We start from the raw sequence: 14,190 nt of genomic DNA, 5'->3' as shown, positions 1-14,190 counted from the left end.
TATTTCTATGTGAATGTCATACATACAGCCACAAAGCTTGTTAGCATTAAAAATACTTAGTTAAAAAACTACTTGTAATTTAAATTTTAAATGATTGCACCTCAATTTCTGCCTCATGGTAAGTGCAGAAGCAATTGAGTTTGCATCTGTTCTCTTCTCTAGCATTTGGATGGTTAACTCTTGAGTTCTGCAGCACTGCTACATTCAGAAATCTTGGCAGATTGCAGTTTGGAAAGAGGTTTTATTTTAATACTGATAATCTTCCATTTTATAGCTAGAAAAGTACAGCACAGCACAGCTATCTTCGCAACAGTATTTTGTGACAAAAGTCTAGGGTTTCACTGTGTTCCGTTTGGTTTCTGGTTTTTCTTCTTGAGGACAGCAAGTTGTGATGGGTGAATAGACCTAAAGACAGCTCAGCTGCTCGGAGAGTCTCGCAGCAGTGAAGCCGTTCCCAGTGAAAGCTACGTATTGATTTCCATCAGGAAATCACTTCCAGATTGGAATCTGCATGGTCTGAATCAGAGCTTGAGATAGCAAGGTGGATGTGGTAGGTTCGCGTTCACAGGGATAATTCCAGTAATGCAGAGACTGGTGATTTTTATGGCATAGTAGAGTGGTAGTATCATATTGCAGATACAGAAATGATATATTTATGGTAGATGTGATTATACAGATTACTATGAACATAAGTTTCCTGTAGCTCTGTTTCTTGGTGTAAATGGTTGCCTTTCAAAGCAGAACCAAAAGCAATGAGCTGTGGGAAATGATTTTTAAATTGCCTTCCGCACATACACATATTTTGTAATTAAAATTTCCAGAATTAATATTTAATTTCAGTGTGATATTCTTACCATGCCTACTTAATCTTTTTAAGCTTGATAAATCATTTTTATCACTGATTTTATCACTTTTTAAAATGTAATTTGGACTTAGCCCAAATATATTTTTGTAGGCAAATAGTCAGAAGCTCTGATAAGTCTTCCGAAATATTTAAAGTGTGTTGTGCTTTTTTGGTATGTTTATGGTATGTGTAAAACTTGAGTGTTGTATTGTGTGGGAAGAACAGCGAAGTTTTGCACAAAATAGACTTTATTTATTTATTTATTGATAGAATTCTAGGTTCTGAATGCCAAAAACAGTTATGGTCCTGTCTTGTTGACTACAATTTAGGTTGTGTGCATAAACTTCTAGTTTGTTGCTTGTCTTTATCAGAAGAGAACATAAAGCTATATTCTTAAATAAATCAGGGCAATTCTCTTAAGCAATTTCCATTAAAAGTCAGGGGAGAGAGGAGAGTGAGCGGATGAAATGAGAGGGGCTTTTCTAAAACATGGATGTAAGAGTACTTATTACAGATAGTTTAGCTTTTCCACATAATTGTTAACGTGAAACTCGCTGGTTTTGTGGTTAACTGAGTAGGGCCATAGTCTCTTATTAGCCTGAGTTAGTGTGGTGGTGGTTGGAATTTTCCAGTTACTTTTTCCTACCTCTAGCAATGACAGACTTGCTCATGATTTTCCTATCCTTTTGCAGGATTCGTTGTTTTTGGTTGTTGTTGTTCTGCCTTTTAAGGGGAAAAATTAACGCAATGCGCATTTGAGCAAAAGTTTATAGAGCTTGGGAAGTGTATCTAGACATGTGTGGATAACTAGGATGAGCTACATTAAGCATGTGTTGATGTATTTAGAGGGGCACACTGCCTGGCCAAGTGATTTTAAGGTACCTCTGTCTTTGCTTTTTTACTGAGCAAGTCGGAGCTCCCCTGCCCCCCCACCCCTGCCAAATATATTTCTTTTGCTTTTGAAACTACCATTTTATCCAAATTATAGTATCTCTAAATTGTGTGTTTCGAGTGCCTGGGATAAAAGCATGCTCAGCACTCTGCGCATTCAGTGTGGTCTGCATTTTTCTCTGTGGAAACAAATTAGATTATGAAAAGAGAAAAGGCTGGGAAACTACCTCAAATTTTTTAAAGTTTATAGTTCCTTACAGTTTGGCATTTGTATTTGGGAGCAGGGCCTGAGAATTGATATAGGTTTAAAACAAGGAGCTTTGATTCTTGACTATAAAATGCCTTTTGAATGTATTGATTGGTCTTAATGCTTTACTCTTTATGTTCTTTGTCTTCTAGAACTTTTTTGTTTTTTGCTAAGTAGTGAAAACTCGTATTTCGCTTTTTGGGCTTAGCATTAAATCCTTAAGTAACATTGCTGTGTACCAATATAAATCATTTTCTTGGGGCCAGAAATATCCATGTAAAGGAGAAAATACATTTTAGCTCTAAAACTGATTTGCAAACAGATGTTTTGTCTTGTGCATTTTCTACTCCTTAAAAATGCATGAAATTGGTTGAACTGTTCAGTTTGGATGTTTTTATCTCACAGTTACCTGTCATCTTTCCTGTTCTTAACTGAGGGTTGCTTGGCAGTTTAGGGAATATGTCTTTTAATTCTGTTTTAAAGAATTGCTGCTGATGATTCTAACAAAGATGCAACTTGCGCGTAACAGTAACGCAAACACTCGAGTAGAATCAGAAAGTCATTCTGAATGTTCTTACAGAAGGCCCTTCCTTGTTGGTTTTGGTTCTTCCGACGCGTGAGGGTTTCCGCGGCTCCGGCAGCCTGTGCGTGGGCAGAGCTCCTTCGGCCTCCCTGTCCCGGGTAGCAGCACACGCGGATGGGGCAGCCCCTGGGCACCTGGAAACTTCCCCCAGAGTGAGTGACTGCACTGGGACACCCTCTGTGGGAGAGCTACTCAAGTGGCATTTGGACTCGTATGCCAGACTTGCTCCCCTACCCTTTTTTCACCCAGAGTGATGTATGGTTATTGAATCCTCTCGTCTCCCTCCCGCCTCGGCCTCCTGTCTTTGAAATCCAGCGCGCCTGCTTTGGGGTACCGCAGTGCTGTCTTTGGTGAGACTCAAACGGGATAGAAGGAAAATTGCTGGCATTCATAAATAGCAGCTAATTCCAAGTGAAGACCTGCCTTATGGAGTGGCAGTTTTTAAAGCTGGCATTGTTTTATGATCTCTTAATGGCCATGGAATGGTTTATCCAAAATATCATACCAGAAGATTTTCAAAGGCTAGGTCTTCACATGGCACCTACTTTAACATCTTTCATTAAGGAGTAACATAAATGTATGTAAAGCTCTAGGCAAGAGCTGAATTAAAATACCTCCTCACTATGTTGATCAGAGCAGACGTGCATCATAAAATGCTACGAAGAGCATGGCCTGCAGTACTGCTTCTGTGATGGAGACTTGCTGCCTGCATCCGTGGGGGCCACAGCGGGAAGCTGAGTGTAAAATAAACAAACAGAGAACCGTGTTCTTTTTCTCCAGGAAAAGCAAGGAATATTTTCAGTGTCAGCTCAAAGCTTTCTTCACTCTCCTTATCAATAGTAAAATATTAATATGATTGTAAACATACAGAAAGTAGATTTATTTAAAGCAAACAAAATAACCCCCTGAAATCATCTTATTATAAAGAGGGGGTGTGCACACACATGTAGGCTGGATACCTGTAAAGGTGCTAGAACTTTGATGCTATGTTCAATTTCTGATACATTTATATATGTATAAAAATCATAATAAGTAATACATTTATTATGATGAATTTAGGGCTAGAAGGCACATCGCATGTAGAGTGTTTTTGGGTAGCTGGAGATCTTTATAGGTCTGAAATATATCTGGAGTTGCTAATTCTGGAAGGTGAGAGATACTCTAAAAAATCATTCTGTACAAATACTGTATAAAAGAGGCTTGGAATATGGCCTGGAGCCTGCTTTTCTTTAAGAATGTCTGTACTCTGGAAATAAAAAAAAATAAGGCAAAAACTTTTCATTTTTGGGTCTCTGAAAAATCACCGCTTCACAAATCTCTTCCTTATGTTAATGTTTGCTAGTGGTAAAACAAGAGATGAGTAATGCTCTGTATGGTAAACTGCAGTTAGTTTATCTTGTTGAATATGATTTACTAGTCCTTTAAAATTCTTTCTAAAGCCAGTTGCAATGCAGGAAAAACTAAAAGAAGTTCTTAAAGGAAGTTAGGAGAACATAAAATATTCCCACCAAAATAGAGAGGGTAATGTTAGATGTTACTTTTTTCCTTTTGTCAACTAAAAAGTCAGTGAAATGGCATGGACAATATGAACATGGATCTGTGTCCTCCAAGTGTCCCTCTGTCCCTGGCCTTTTCTCCAACAGCATTGAAACAAATCAATTTGTCATTTTTATGTAAATGGCGACTTCATGAAGGGAGAGTCTGCACCAGGACTTTTCTTCCTATCATTACAGTGTTAGGAATTTCTCGCACAGATGTGCAGCTCTAACATGAAAGCATGTTTGCCAGTTTGACACTGGGGGTGTAGTGGAGCCAACAACACTCGGCTGCCGTGGAAAGGGACAGATCCACCTCCTCACACGGCACCTTATGCCATGTGCCTGCAGGGAAGCTGTGCCGTGGGATGCGGGGCCTCCTCAGCTGCGTGACTTGGATGGATCGCTGTGGGGGTCTTGAGCACCAGCTGTAGCACAAGAGGCAACAGTGGAATGGTGTCGACTTTTTCCCGTTTCTTATTTATTTCTAGCTACTAGTCACGATTTCAGGGCAATTTTAAGGTACAGATGTGGCATCAGGAGCCAGCCTAAGCCAAAAGCGTAGACCTGCATGGAACCCACCAGCACAGAGGCTGCTGTTACTCGTGTGCAGTAAGCCAGGCACAAGCAGTCAGGAGCCCACATTGTGCTGCACAGAGGCTGAGCTGGAACCTGTGCCACTTCTGTCCTGGTCGCAGGTAAAGGGCTGTATTTGGTATAAAGCTGCCTCTGTTACGTTCATTTTGTGGCCTATGGTAGTGTGTGCTCTTCAGAAAATGCCATCTCTTGGGATAAAAACTCAAGAGGATGTCACTGATGCTGTTAGCCTGTGATACTCAATATGTGGATGAGCAGCCTACCAAAAGTTGGCCCAGAATGGCCTGCATATAGATGTAGAATGGCATGTTGCGCTTCCAGGAGCTGGGAGTCTCACGGCAGCTTGGGAAAAGCATCTGTGCAGGAAAGCTGCTCACAGCTCCTGGCTCCCACCAAGTTATGGACTTCATGCATGCTGCTGCTTTCCCCAGGTGTGAGAAAATCCTGACGAGGTTATCGGTTGCATCATGTCTGCTTCAAAAAAATACTGCCTACTGCCCTGGGGCGGTGGGGGCGGTGTGTGTTTTTTTTGTATTTGTGCAATTAACCTGTAATTGTTGGCGAAGGCATCCCACTGTGTCGTTCTTCGTAAGGGTGCGGGTTCCTGGGTCCAGAGCACTTCTTAATAAAAATGATGTGTTATTTCGGTTGTGTTGTGGGGTCAGGAGACTGCTGAGAGGGTCAGGATGTAAAGGTAGGGGATTTAATTGTAATATTATTCCCTTGCGGGTTTCCTGCATATCTATAAAATCTGCTGACAATTCATTTTTTAAATAAGCTATAGTCATTCCTCTGCATTTATGAAAGAAATGAGTCCAATCTGCAAAATGATCTGTGTAGGTGTTGAAAACAAAGATGAGGGGAGAGAGCCAAGAAATGATTTTTGTCAAGTGGAAATTTCAAAAGCACAGAGCCAATGGTTTGATTAGACAAAAGCAGCAGGCTTCAAAGTGATTGACAATCTGCATTTAAGCACTGAGTAGTGGGCATGAACTCTTAATCAGATGGAGTACTAAAATTTCATCTGATAAAATGAATAATGATATAGCCTATTAGCTAAATGACTTTTGAAATACCTGTTGGGGTACATTAAAGCACGTAAATAATTCTAATAAGTTTTCCCATGTCGTGCAAGCCAGAATGTTTTTTCTGTGGTTATTATATCGCATTCCTTTCTTTTGTTTATTTAAGAAAGCAAGGTATTTTGCACCTACAAAGAACATATATCATCCTTACCCTTCAGTTGTCCTGCTTCCTTGCCCAGCAATGAAAAATAACATTGCTGGAGACTTCATAAACTATTGCTGCTACTTCAGAAATTGGCCTAAACTGAGGTGCCAGTTTTTCTTAAGAAACTTGGCACTGAAATGGGAAAAAAGTAGAATAAAAACTGCTAACTTGCTACCTAAAGGAAACCAGATTAATTTTGTGTGTGAGTTGACGTGTCCCTTGTCTGTTTGCAGAGCTCCTATTGCTCCTGATCAGAGCTCGGGACGATCCAGGCTTTCTGGCAAAGGCGGGGATTGTAGCTGCGGCCTAATCCCATTAAATAACACGGAAGGTGGATTCAGCTCAATAAAGGGTTGTTCCTGGGTAATTGCTGACAGGTGTTCTTAACATTAACAGCATCAATTAGCCCCAGACGGTCACTTCTTCTGACAGTCAAAGTTGAACTCGCCAGAGGGGCGTAAGACCTGTCACAGCAGATCAGACTTTAGGCCTGTCGGCTCTGGCACTCACTCCCTGATAGTGGCTTGTGCAGACGTGCAGGAGGAGGAAGCTGTAAGAAAAATTAACACCATGTTGAAGTATGATGCTCTTGCAGCCTGCTGAATTTTTAGTGATATTTTTGAAGGTAATAAGATGAAGAATTGTATCGAACGAACAACTTGAAGGCAAAGAAAAAGGGAGGAAATGGGGCCTTTCTGCAGTTGAGCTGTTCTCTACTGCTCCGAGCTGTCATTGTGTCAAGGTTGCCCACAAGCTTGGTTGGTATCCACTCTTCTAGACTAAAATACACTTTTATTCTTTTCTCCATGACCTTCAATCTGCAATGTGAGCATGTGAGTGTTAACTGCAAGCAGATGAGCATTAAATATGTATGTTCCCAGGGAAAAAAAAAAAAAAAAGTTTTTAAAATTAAGTCAGTGTGTGGAGAAAGTACGAAATCTTTCCCGTCCTACTCATGACTTCAAGCAAACGCCGCCCCGTTTGTATTTGCTGCCAACATGTCAGATGGTTTCTGAACCATCTAAAGGAGCGGCTGCCGCTCCTCCCGAGGCCGAGAGGTTTTCCCGGCATAGGGGGCTCCGCAGCTGGGCACCGGCAGAGCCGGAGGAGCGGGGGCTGCTCGGGCTGCGCGCGCGGCCCGCGGCCAGGCCGGGCCCTCCCGTCCGTGCTGAGCCGCGCGCCTCGAGCAGGAGACGGCGAGGGGGGAGCTCGCGGCACGGCCGCCCCGGGGCCTGCGATCGGGGCGGCAGCCGTGGCTGGTCGTGCTGAGGGAACGATTCTCGCAAAGTTTCAGCGCGTACCTTTCCTGCACAGAATAAGGCCTTTTGTGGCGGGACGCCTGCAATACGGGGTTGGGCTGAATGCGCTGCGCTGTCTCAACGGGTGCACGAGCGGCCACCCCGGTGCCTCAGCTGCTTGTTCTGACAGGCAGCTGAAAGGAGGATTTCTAAAGGCCTCCCCGTAGAAAATGTGTTTACTCTGCAGCAATTTGCTCCCTCCACAGACCAAGGAAATGTTTAGCCAGGGCTAATGCATGTCATCAAACTCCATTGCAGCAAGTGTGGCTTGCTGTTGAAAGTTGGACAGTGTAATTGATAGAAGTGTGTTGTTATTTAATAAAAATGGCAGTTTTTACTGATACGGAGATGTGGAAGCATAGAAGCAAGCATGGAAGTCTTCTACTTGTCTGAACAGTGTTTCGCTGTTAAACTCCTACAGCCTGTTATGTTGATGGAGATAAAACTGGGATTTGCTTCATTGATAGCTAATACTAGGTTTCGTATCATCTTTAGAAAAAAAGATAAAGATAGTAATCGTAAGTAATAGCAGATGGTATAAGGGAAAGATATCCCTAGATATTTGGGACTGTCATAAGAAATAAGATACTACCTTTATTAATGCACATCAGATTTTGATTACTGATGTGCTTAGCTAGTTTTGTGAGGCAGCACAACATAATTTCACCAAATTTCTCTTCAAAGCCTGGCATTAAATCGGAAGCAACATTTTACTGAAATAAAAAATAAAGAGGAAAAAAAAGCGGTTATAACTCTGTAAAATTAGGCAGCTTTACTTCTCTTTACAATGCGACAGCACCAGTTTAATGGAGCAATTGAGTTGTGTTGTAACTCTTGTAATTATGCTTGAAACTGCCTTGTAAAGGATGTCCTAGCTATAACTAGACTGTTAAGACTAAACGAAACCCATTTAGGTTATATTATAAAAATTTTTATTACAAGATTTTTTTTTTAAATGAACAAGCATGAAAGATAACATTCACCCCATTTGATTTCAGATCAATTTGATACTGTGTTTCGGAAGTAGATTGTTTGAACTGTCTTCTGAAAGTGTTTTATTTCAAATTACCTTTGGAGATTGCTATGGGAGACCAGGATCAGAAAGTGGGGACCTTTGTTGTTCAAATTTAGGTTTTTATAATGGTTTCCTTGTGTTGTCGGCACAGAAGAATATGACTGAATCAAAAAATAGTAGAGAAGCTCAAAAACTACTGACCAGTTTGTTTGCCTTTCTCAGTGAAGAAACCTTCAATGTTTATAACAGCCATGATGCTGGAAGAGCTTTGGTTGCTTTACTCTGTTAAATATCCTACCCATTCTTCTGAATTTGCTGTATTGGTGAATCATCTTTCAAAGTGAATATCTGCAATCTGACAGTATGTTGACCATATTAACTGAAATGTTTAGTGCAGCAGCAACTTGATTATTAATTTTTATTTATTGCTTTTGTGGCATGGGGGAAAAAAATCCCCCGAATAGTGTGCTGTAAATAGTGAGAAATTTTAACAAATAGTCAAATATTCCCATTTGGAGAAGAGGAGCTACTGGCCTTGCTGGAGCAGTTTGTATCAGAAAGTGGTTCTGGCTTGAGGAAACTGAGGTGAGGAAATGCACATAGGATTAATTGTTCTTGTTAACAAATACACTCCTTTTGCTGAAAGAAGACTTTATTTTCTTTTTTTTTATAGAACCTCTGGTTACTGAATCTGTTGAGTTCCCTTTTTGAAGTGAAATGTGTGTGTGCAGGGAAACTGGATTAAGTGACGGGACAGTCAAGATTGACAGTGATTGCGACATGCAGGGAAGTGGTGGTCTGGTAGTCTGAAGCCCGATGGAATCTAGTGTTACTTTTCCTACTTTTTTTCCTACTTTTCCCATTTTCTTTTCCTGAAGGAACTGTTATTAGAGTAAGATCTTCCTGCAAAGTAACACTAGATTTTACATGGTAACTCAGAACGGAAGCTTAAATCAGAATGGCCTTTTAGAATTTTATTTCCTTAACTAACTCTTGTTAGTAGTGTGTTTCATTTATACTGTAATAAATCACACAGATCAAGGCTTGCAGAACCAGGCGTAGTAACACACATCGACAGAAGTTTTGGAGGTAACTTTCTGTCCAGTGAGCTCTGAAGAAAACGTTAAAGCATTTTAGCATTTGCTAAAATTTGTACAGCAAGTCAATGAAAAATGAAGCTTGGATTTGTGGGGGATGGCTGAGGAAATGGAGGTCTCTGAAGTAATTCCCAAGCCTGCAGCACGTGGGGCGATGCATTGCATGAAGCACGGTGATGCAGTGGTGATCATGCAGCCAAAGTGCATTTTTTCCCATGTAGGTTCAAGCCAGAGCTGTTTCTGGTTCCAAAAACCTTTAACGTCCTATGCATAAATAAATATCAATTAATAGCTTCTAATTAGCATCTCTCAGTGATACTCAGTGACTTCAGTTTGATAGTGTGAGTGGTCTCATATTAGCAGCAAAGAGATCGAGCTCGGCATAGCAGAAGAGCCGTTGGCTGTGGCGTTTTGTTCCCCTTCCCAACAGTCACCTTTGCCTCCTTTGCCCTCCGTGTCCCTCCGGGAGACGCCGCAGCGTCCCACCTGCGTGGGGGGAATGGGCTCTGGGCAGTGTTAGTCAGTGGGTCCCCGCTGCCCGTCTCCACCGGGAAGAGGCAGCACTGCCCAGACCGCAGCATCCAGTGCCCTTCTGGGCTGCCGGCCGCATCGTGCTCCTCCGCCTCCCATTTTTCCTTGGAAAACTCTGGGTAGATTTTCAAGGCAGACGTGGCGTTTTACTTCGGTTCACCGAGCCTTCCTAGGTGTTTAACCACTGAGGAGTGCATGGCTTTCAGCTGCCAAATTTGAGGCTTACGTTTGTGCTTAATTACATAACCTCTACAAAGAAAGATGCTGTTTTGTGTTGGAACGTTGCTGTTGCTGGAAGTAGTTCATGAGGGCGTATTAATTGCATCCAATTAGGTGACAAAAGGTCTTGTTTTTTTGCAATACTTTCACAGGAATATAAATTTGTGTTCAGGAGGTTCCCACTGAAGGAAAGTTTTGCAAATTCAGGGCAGTCGTGCTTGGTCTTTTGAGGAATAATGACTGAAAAGCTGGGCATGTGGGTACACGAAGTGCTTTGGTTTTTAGCAGCTTATATGATGATACATGGCTCTGTCAACGCTTTATATGCTTTTAAACTTCCTGTCTCTTTACACCCTCTTTTTTCAGACTTCCCAGTGTCAGAAGTTACCCTATCCGTGTGTTTTCCAGCGAAGCCGAGCAGTGTGGTTTCCATAGTTGCTGTTTAAAAACTTAATTGAAAAAAGGCCCATAACTGTTGGGTATGCCAGTAAGAACTGAAAAGTGCTTGCATGCGCTATTTATTGTACAATGTGGCATTGCAGATTTAGTAAAATAGGAGAGTTTGTACAACCACAGACCACATCCTCGCTAGCAGTTGTGTAGGGACTACATTTATTTAGATTTTTTCCAAACTAGGGCAACTTTTTATTAGATAACTGTAAGTTACAGCATTTTTTTTTCAATTAGAAATGAGGCATTCTTGCATTAGAAAGCAAATATATAAGGCAAAAATTGCTGATGTATTTTTTCCCCAGTTCAGAAATGAAATACTTCACAGAAGTTGAATAAAGCTGGGCCAGGCTTGTCCTATGTTTGTCCCTGGTTTCATCTCTTCTTTAAACGTCCATGCAAAACTTTAGCATACGTTTAGAGAAGACAACTTCCCTTTGAAATTCCTGCCTGGTGTCCTTACCTTTCCTTGTGATTTTTGTTCCTGTTTTGCAGTGAAGTATAGATGAGAAATGGGTAAAGTTGCTTTTCACATAAAATGTCTTCATGTCCTTCTGGGTGAGTTGGTGATTTATAGTGCTTGCCTAATGAAGATGAGATTGCCAGGCTGTGAATCTTGTCTGCCTCCCAACATTTATTCTCACCCGTTGCTCTTTGGCCACTGTTTTTCTGAAATGATGTCCCTCGGTGTCCGCTTGTCAAAAGGAACATTGGGATACTGAACTGGGAATACGGAGGTAGGGTGAGAGCGGTGTCCTGTCCCCTATTTTATTTGTATTCTTTCAGGGAAGCAGAACTCAGCCTTTCCTTTGATGGTCACGTAGAGAATGAGCAAATGAGAAGGCCTTAGCGTTTAGGAGCATATAAATAGAGTAAGCAAAGAAAGGGCCTAAGAGGAACTTTGAAGTGGCATCCAGTTTTAACTTCGGTGGGAGAAGGCAAATGTGCCTTTGCCAGGGCTGGCCCAGCTCAGTGTGGCCTTTATTCTTTTTCTTCTCCTCTCCTCTCCTCTCCGCTCCGCTCCGTTCCCCTCCCCTCCCCTCTCTTCCTCCTCTCCTCCCCTCCGCTCCCCTCCCAACAGGGATTTTAACCCAGCTTTACAGTGGAGGGACCCCAAACCAAGCATTCCCACCCTGATTCTTTGATCTTTCTTGACGACTTTCTCTTTTCCAGGGGAAGGATGATCTGACCCTGTGGTTTTGACTGTGTCCATCGTGATGTACAACTGTGCCACGTATCTGATGTCCCATTTCAACTGCTAGTGTCTGGGTTGATTGCCAATTAATAAAAAAATAGAATTCAAAATGGCAAAACCGGACAGAACTTTGAATTTGATGGTTTCATAGCAGTTTTGATCAGAGCAAAATATTGGCACACAGAATATTGGGGTTACCTTGCAGTTTTGCAGTCTTGTAAAATGCAAGATAAAGCTGAAAAAAAATCAGCAAAAACATTTGAAAGCATCTGCAAGCTATTAGCCCATAGGAAAGATGAGTATATGAGTCTCAGAAGACTGCAGTGGGAAGATAGGAGTATGTACTGTTCTGATTCCATTTATTCCTCAGTTACGTGCCTCGTATCAGGTTGCTCTGTCATTAATGGCTTGGCTTTACTTATTAATTCAAAGCTGAAATGCCGGAGCAGGAAAAGAACAAAACACGCTGTGCCTGAAGTCCTTGGCCCACAAGGCTGGTGCCTGTAGCCTTCTTGATGCTCTAGTGCTGCTCTAGTGTATGTGGAGTCGGTGGGATCACGCACAGCACGTGCTGCGTGCCCCTCTCATCGCTGCTCTTCTCCCTCCTTGTCCTGCGGATCTCAACCATCCTGGCTTTGAAAGGGGATTCTGGTCCTACCAGGGGACCCTCCCGGAATTGCGTAGAGGGTACTAAAAAATGCTTTTTGAAAAATCTGTTTGAAGGGTTTTTTAAAATCCGTGGCCATTTGGTCACTGATAAGATGCCAGTTGATTGTGAACTTACTGAGTAGATTAAGACTCTAACAAGGGTGTTTTTTTTTTTTTTTTTAAATGTTTCAGGCATTAGTGAGAAGAGGTGAAATAGTACTGTCACTTCAAGAGAGTCATTTCTAGGAGTGCCTAGAGGGATGGAAAGGAGAGCAGATGGGGAGGCAAACAACCTGAGTCAAATTCAAGGTTGTCGTGAACTTCTAACCTGAAAAAGATAATTCCTTGTGTTCAAAGGGCTTGTCTAGGTGCCAAAGCTTGCAATGTTCAGAGGAGTGAATTGGGAAGAAAAGTCTAAAAATTTATGAGAAAGAGGTTCAAATTATTCTGATAAATTGCTATCAGTTGTTGCACTGAGACAGCTAAAAATGGAAACTGCCCCTGAGCAATTTTAGTGGGTCGATGTTTTACTTTATTTTGTCTTATTTTATTTTTTAATTCTTTTATACTCGGTCACTGTCCAGGGTCACTGCAGGGATTAAGAACAGAATGTTACCTTGATAGATGCAAGAACTCTGATTTATTTTGTATTGAAATGCATATTCATAATGTCATCTTAGGCAGCTGTGCTGACTTCTGGAGCCCAACACCTCCCGGTGACAAATAACTAATGAGTAACAGTTCATGCCACAAACCAAGTCTGGAGAGTACGCTTGTGAATACTAATAAAACACGCAGGCAGTTTTCCCCCCTTTTGACTGTAGCATTTAACATACCAGGAATACAACCTAAGTATAGATGCTAAAATAGTAAGGGGCAGTTGTATCCTTTGGGACAAGGCCAGCAGTGTGTGTGTATAGGTACTCTGGTGTTACCAAGGACAGTCCAAAGAGAGAAGGAAGAGGAGCTCTGTTTTCCTATGTCTTGGACGCTGCCTCTCTGCCTAAGGAAGCAAATGAACACAGTGGCTTCCCGCTGCTGGGATCCAAATTACTCAGTCATTACAGCAGAGGAAAGTATAGACACGTAACCATGCAAAATTGGAGGTCTGAAGTGCAGACTGGAGCTTGTAAAAATTAAAGCTCTCTGGTATTAAGCAGAAAGCTTTCCGTTTTATTTGGACTGGGGTCTAATAATGATACGCGTTGTTATAAAGTAATATCCAAACATTAAGCTTGTGTGGGGACCCCGAAGGTTACTTTGTGCATAACTGAATGACTGCCTAAATGGAATGGCATGAAGGTTGTGAATGTGAAATGGTAGCGTTTAATGAACCTAGTCCTGGTCTGCAGATTAAGTTCAAAATAAATGCCTTCACCTGCTGTTGTGTGGGAGGGTTGTGAAAATAATTAGCAAGATCCTCTGCATCTTACACAGGATTTGGAGGAGTCTTGTCAAAATATGAGCTAAATTAACCTCAAAAATGCAGTATTTTGATGAGTAATGATAGAGTTTTCAAATGGAAGTGTTAAAATCTATTTATCCAGTTAAACATGCTTACAGCAGTCATACTTTTTAATAATACGAGTTGGGTTTTCAGTGATTGCTCGTAAGATCTCATTTGCATTGAAGCTCAAGAGAAAGAAAAGGTTGTCCTTCATCTTCCTCACCTTTTCTGTGCACAGTAACTATAAAAATATTGTAATGCTAGAAGAAAAGTATATCATGGCCCACAGAATTTCATGTCTGCACTGATATTTTTTGGCTTTTTATATATGATTAGACAAAACATCAGCTACACCTCTATACA

The 14,190-nt window shown here is 41.6% G+C and overlaps 1 protein-coding gene across 18 annotated transcripts in view; it reads left to right on the top strand.

The window, feature by feature from the left end:
• The window catches only part of PLEKHA5 (pleckstrin homology domain containing A5), a 151,470-nt gene that overhangs the window by 72,299 nt on the left and 64,981 nt on the right, over positions 1-14,190 (top strand). The gene's annotated exons all lie outside the window — the stretch shown is intronic.

Source organism: Tinamus guttatus, unplaced genomic scaffold (genome assembly GCF_059628265.1).
Source record: "Tinamus guttatus ecotype Peru unplaced genomic scaffold, ASM5962826v1 Tinamus_guttatus_pri_ptg000308l, whole genome shotgun sequence".
Lineage (NCBI taxonomy): Eukaryota > Metazoa > Chordata > Aves > Tinamiformes > Tinamidae > Tinamus > Tinamus guttatus.
The sequence above is the reverse complement of the archived record's forward strand: the minus strand, read 5'-3'. Positions and strand labels throughout refer to the sequence as shown.